The following is a 6,000-nucleotide window of genomic DNA, read 5'->3' as shown; positions in this document are numbered from 1 at the left end:
TATCCAACAATAAGTAAAGAATTAGAAAGAAAGAATCAAGGGATTCTGAGAAGCATGGAATAGGTGAATAAGATGTTATATTTATTTATTTATTTATTTAAAGCATTTCTATGCCGCCCCCATCGCAACAAAGCCTTGGGGCGGCTCACAAAGAATACATAAAAACATACATAAATAATAATAATATAACAATTTAAAAGAAAAAAAGAAAAAAACATTTAAAAACCCCTGGTGCATTCTGGGCTAAAAATTTTAAAATCCTAATTAATACAATAATTTAGCAATTAAAATAAGTTTTAAATAAAAAGGTCTTAGCCTGGTGCCAAAAAACAAATAACGATGGCGCCAGGCGGACCTCTCTGGGGAGCGCATTCCATAGATGGGGCGCCACTGCAGAGAAGGCCCTCCTCCGGGTACTCACCCTCCTAGTATCATTCACAGAGGGTTCCCAGAGGAGGACATCCGTTGCTGATCTCAAGGGGCGGGAGGGCATATATGGGCGCAAGCGTTCCTTTAGATATCCAGGTCCCAAGCCATTTAGGGCTTTATAGGTCATAACCAACACCTTGAATTGGGCCCGGACTTCAACGGGAAGCCAGTGGAGCTGATGGAGAACTGGGGTTATATGAGAACAACGCCCAGTCCCCGTCAGCAACCTGGCAGCTCTATTCTGCACCAATTGAAGTATCCGGACCGTCTTCAAGGGTAGCCCCACGTAGAGCACGTTACAGAAATCTAATCGGGAAGTTACAAGCACGTGTGTCACTGTCGCCAGGCAGTCGTTCTCCAGGAAGGGATGCAGCTGATGTATCAGCCGAAGCTGAAGGAAGGCACTCCTCGCCACCGCCGTCACCTGAGCTTCTAGAGACAGCTCAGGGTCGAGGAGCACTCCTAAGCTGCGAACCCTTTCCCTCAGAGGGAGTGCAACCCCATTTAGGACAAGGCCCAAGTCCCCCATCCCGAGGCCCGAGCCACCCACCGACAGGACCTCCGTCTTGTCTGGATTGAGCTTCAGTTTATTGGCCCTCATCCAGCCCATTACCTCGGCCAGGCACCTGTTCAGCACAGCCACTGCCTCACCTGGATTGGTGGAAAACGAGAGGTAGAGCTGGATATCAGAAAAGCAGCCTATGGACTACAGGAACAAGTTCTGAAATCAGCTTAAAAAAGCCATGCTTTTCTCATAGTCATAAAGCATACAACAGAGCTAGCCTGCTCAGAAGTAGCACAGTACAATGGCAGTGATGGTGGTTGTAGTGACCAGCCATTCCAGAGTTCCCACCTCCATGGTTCCCTGGGTGCCGATCTCTGTTTAGAACCTTCCAGATCCCTAGTCCTGGGCCCAACACTGGATTCAGCACACAACACCCAAGATTTTGAGCAAAACAAGGTTTTATTAAAAGATTAAAAACATAGGGATGGAGGGTACCAAAACAAATACATACAAGGTAAAGTTACAAATAGGGAGGTGGGAGTTGGAGAACAGCACACAAATTGACAGTCCGCACTCCTGAGATCCCAGGCCTTATTAGCCTCCTCTGACGAAGAATATAACAGAGTTTCCCTCAACTAGGTAATCACAGCAATGCTATACCAATCATAGCTTCAGCAGCCCAGGGTGGCACAGCATTTTCAGACAGAGCCTTCTACAGCAAGAACAACTCTCCTCAAAAAAGCATGCCCCCTTTCTCCAATACCCCCTTTTTATCCACCTTACCATATTCTGCTGACTCACAGGGTGTTCTTGCCTAATTAATCCCTGGTGAAGATCATTAGCTTCAGTCATCTATCCCAACCCAGGGAATGTGAACACTCCTGTCCTTGAGGATAACAAGCCCTTCCTCCTCACCTCTCAAGCTCACCCATCCCTCCCAAGGCCTTGGATGCCAGAATTCCTTGCAGCTGCACCTGGCCCTGGTCCCCGTTTCTCTGAAGACTGTTAACTCTTTCCTCTCTGTCTGGGTATTGTCCAGTTCATGCTACAGTGGTGGTGGCAGTGGTGATGCAAAAGAACAAGAATATAGCCACCCCTTAGGCCAAATGGAACCCTTTGAGAAACACACAGTCTCTTGCTCCCTTTCATAGAGGTACTCCCTTCCACTTGTTTGAATATCCCACACTATACACTCAAAAACCACAAAGATAATAATACAAGATAGAGCACTTTCAGAGCAGTAAAGCAAGCTTTGGAACACATAGGCAAACCCCAAGCCACACTGTATCGGATTCTACCACACAAATCCCAGACCCCCTTCCCACCCAAGCACACACACCCATTCAAAACTTAGAAAGCATAACATTAACGGAGCTTCTCCTCTAGCCTCTGCAGGCAGGCCAGCAGTCACTGCCCACACTGTCTTCTGGGCACTTCAGCCTAACCCAGAAAACCCTTTCCCTTGCAGAAGGGAGGAATCAGCCTGAACTAAGCCCATGTTCTGCAGGGTTTCCTTTCTCACGAGGAATGCTAATAGTATCTATCACTGGATGGCAGGCAATCAAGTTCAAGTCCTTCTGCTCCAGAGGAAGGAAGCATCCACATATACATGAAGTTTGCATATGTGCAGGCAGGAATCTGACTCTGCCAGGCCCTCCAGTGCAGCAGCACCAACCAACCAGTGCAGCGAGCCCAGCCCAGCATGGACCACCCACCAAAATTAAAATTAAAATGTACAGCAGGTAGAGGAAGGGAAGAGCAGTGGAGAAAGGCAGTAGCTAGAGTGCCCTGATTAGAACCACCCCAATTAAGGAGTATTTTATATGTTGTATACACAAGGCATATATATTGTTAGCTTATTTGCCCTGCACATCAGATGATGTAACTGGCAGCTGATTTACACAGACTACACCCTAACACAAGTGTTATTATACTCTAATACATAAATGCACATTTTTATGCGTGCATATTACACCTGAATACTGCAGCCCTATACACATAAGTCCCACTGAACTCAGTTGGGCTTTCCTCTGAGCAGACATTGAGGATTACACTAAATAACCAGGGAGTAAGGAAGCCAAAGCATCTGAGTACATTAATGTAGCATATTTACCATCATTCATTAAAAGAATCAAACAGGAAATCAAGGACTGGTCCAAGTGATCATTTTATTAGGTTAAACTGCAGTGAAAAAGTGGTACTGTTGCCAACATAAAACGTTTTCTTTCAAGTGCTTCAGATTCTACTGCCTTCAAAAAACTGTGCTGCTTAAACGTCAGTGAACTCTTGGCATTTGTGATTGGTCTTGCAGTTTACAGCACATTCTGGAACCTGGAAAAAGGAAGCCTACAGAACTACAAAGCATGGTTTAAACTATTCCACATAGCTAATTGCTTTGGATACAAAGGTTCAACTTTTTACCAAGCCAAAAAGTAACTTTTTAAAAAAGGCTTTATAAATGGAAATAGCACATTCTCACTCTGACTAACAGACTTCCACCAGCTGGTAGCACAGCATAAATCTTTATTACCTGATCACGTTAAGTACATTCAATTTATGGTGCACATTTATGAATCGTGAGAATGTTAAGAGTAGGTCACCTTGGCCAATGGAAGCAATCAGCTTTGCAGAAGGTTTTCATCTCGTTACAAGTACCCAGCAGGCATATGCTCCTTGTGCACATGATTCAGGCTCTCAATGAGGCACATTTCACCCCCAGTGTGTTACACAGCAAGATGCAGCCGTTCATTCATTCAGGTCAATCATCAGAACAAATCTGCCCTTAATACAGATTTCTTTTTAAAATCAAGACTGTCTTTCATCATCACTTACATCAGGGATAACATGAGGGCCAAGACATCTAGAGTCCCATCAATCCTAATCATAGCTAATGGTGACACTAGAAGTTGTAAACCAGAAGACACGGAGGTCCACAAGTTGCCCGTCCTGCCTATACCTTTAAACCTTGCTGTGGGAGACCATGTTGAGATGTTCCCAGCCCCTTAACAGCCCCTCTTCATAACTACTGCAGGCCAGAGATAAACCTAATGTGGGTAGAGAGCATGGACTCCCACACTTGCTCACCCTAGTCCCCACAACAGTCTCAAGTGTTCTCCTGTTTTAAGGCATTCTTATCCCATTCCTTAAAAGGCCTCCTGAAGCTGCTTACAGAAATAGAAGACAAACATGGCTTGCAAATTTAGACTTACCATCTAAAGATAGCATACATGGAAAAAAAATGGAATTCTTCCAGTAGGAATGATGAAATGGCCCCACTTCATCACCTTTACAGTCAGCTGGAATGGTTGCTGCCACCGCCACTTTGGGTGGATAGGATGCTTCATGAGCTGCTGTTCTGGGATATATTCTCTTTTCCTGTTAGCGCTATTCATGAGGCCTGGGTCAAGGGTGCTAACATGCATTCAGCTGGAATAGGCATCAACCCTGAGTAGGGCCTTTTGTACTTGTTCTGCTCCACGATACTTCCTTTATGGGCCTCAAAGGGGCTCAGCCGGAATACTCCCATTCTGTTATGGTGAGGCTGCTCTGAATGAAACTGCCAGACCAGGGAACTGTGCAATTCAACACTGCCCCAGGAAACAGCAGCTGCCTCAATCAGCCTAATTAAAGTGATCTTCATATCACAGCCCTTCAGTGTGCATCAAGCTCTCCCCAAGGACAGCCACATGATGGCACCTGGAGCCATCCAGCAAACTGTCAAGGCAGACTACAACTTGCTGTAAGATGTAAAGGCTGATTCCATTTACTGTTAGTGACAAGTCCTGGTTCAGATTTGTGCGGGGGGGGTGGGGAATGGGACAAGTCAGGCTGTAGGAAAATGACAAATAAAACTATTTTCCTACAGCCTTGGACATGTTCTCTTATCCATTGGGTTATTTTGGACATCCTCCAGTTTTGTCTAATCCTTGCCCAAAGACATTCCCTCTTCATTCCAGATACACATTGAAAAAGCTGAATGAGTCCAAAGTAACCATAAGCTCACTAAGTGACTTTGTGCTGATCACCAACTCTCACCCTAACTCACAAGATTGTTATGAAAAAACATTGGAGAGGTGGCACAGGTTATTTAATCATTTTTGGTTCCTTGCAGGAAAAAGCACGATATTTAAAAAAAAATCACACCTTTGCCATCTCCTTAAACCACCTTTCAAAGGAAATCTCTCATCTCAGTTCTGCAAAGCTTCAGCTTCCTATGTTGTTCCTCAGCCAGGCCCTTGCTCCATCTAACTTAGTACTACTAACACTGACAGCCGCTCTCCAGGTTTTCAGGCAGGAGTTTTATTAGCCCTACCTAGAGATGGCCAGGATCAAAGCTAGGGCCTTCTACATAAGTAGATGCTGGGGCTACACCCCAGAGAGGTGAAGCAGCAAACAGTCTCCACCTCAGGGATAAGAAATCTGAATTACCACCAACTCTGCTTGGGAGAGTTGTCCTGAACAGACAATTTACGGGGGGGGGGGGACCTGTTAAATTCTATGATAGCACCTCCTTGAAGAGAAACAGTCAATGCTTAAGATATTTTGTAGAGGCAAAAGCTTCCCCCTTCCCCATTCTTAAGTAGCACAAGGAAAACAGAAAAAAGCAGCAAAGTAATCATCCTCTAGAGCACAAGCATGAAATGCTTAATCCAGCACGTGTTACTAGGGGGAAAGCCCCACCGATGCCAGCAGGGGGTCACTTTCAGATGTGCTTAGAACTACAGCCTGGCTTGAAAACATTATCAATGTTTTTAAAAGGCACCCAAGTAACTTGAGTACTTTCTCCAAAGCCATCCTTGAGTTAATTGGCAAAAAGTCTCCAACTAATTCTTTAAAAGATTTACAAATCTCTTGCAGAATTTCAGAAAGAAATACTTCATCTGTCCTATCCTTGAACCACTATCTCCATCTCTTAAGAAAAGGGACAGGCATTATATCTATACCTGAGAATAGGGTAGTTCCATTTCCTAACAGACACCTGCTACATAACCCTACCCAGTAGGAAGTTTGACATCATAAAAATTCTAGATTAAGACTTCAAGCTTAGCCAAAAGGGGGGATTCTGA

The sequence above is a fragment of the Varanus komodoensis genome, unplaced genomic scaffold, assembly GCF_004798865.1.
Source record: "Varanus komodoensis strain SLA01 unplaced genomic scaffold, ASM479886v1 scaffold7_1, whole genome shotgun sequence".
NCBI classification, from domain to species: Eukaryota; Metazoa; Chordata; class Lepidosauria; order Squamata; family Varanidae; genus Varanus; species Varanus komodoensis.
The sequence above is the reverse complement of the archived record's forward strand: the minus strand, read 5'-3'. Positions refer to the sequence as shown.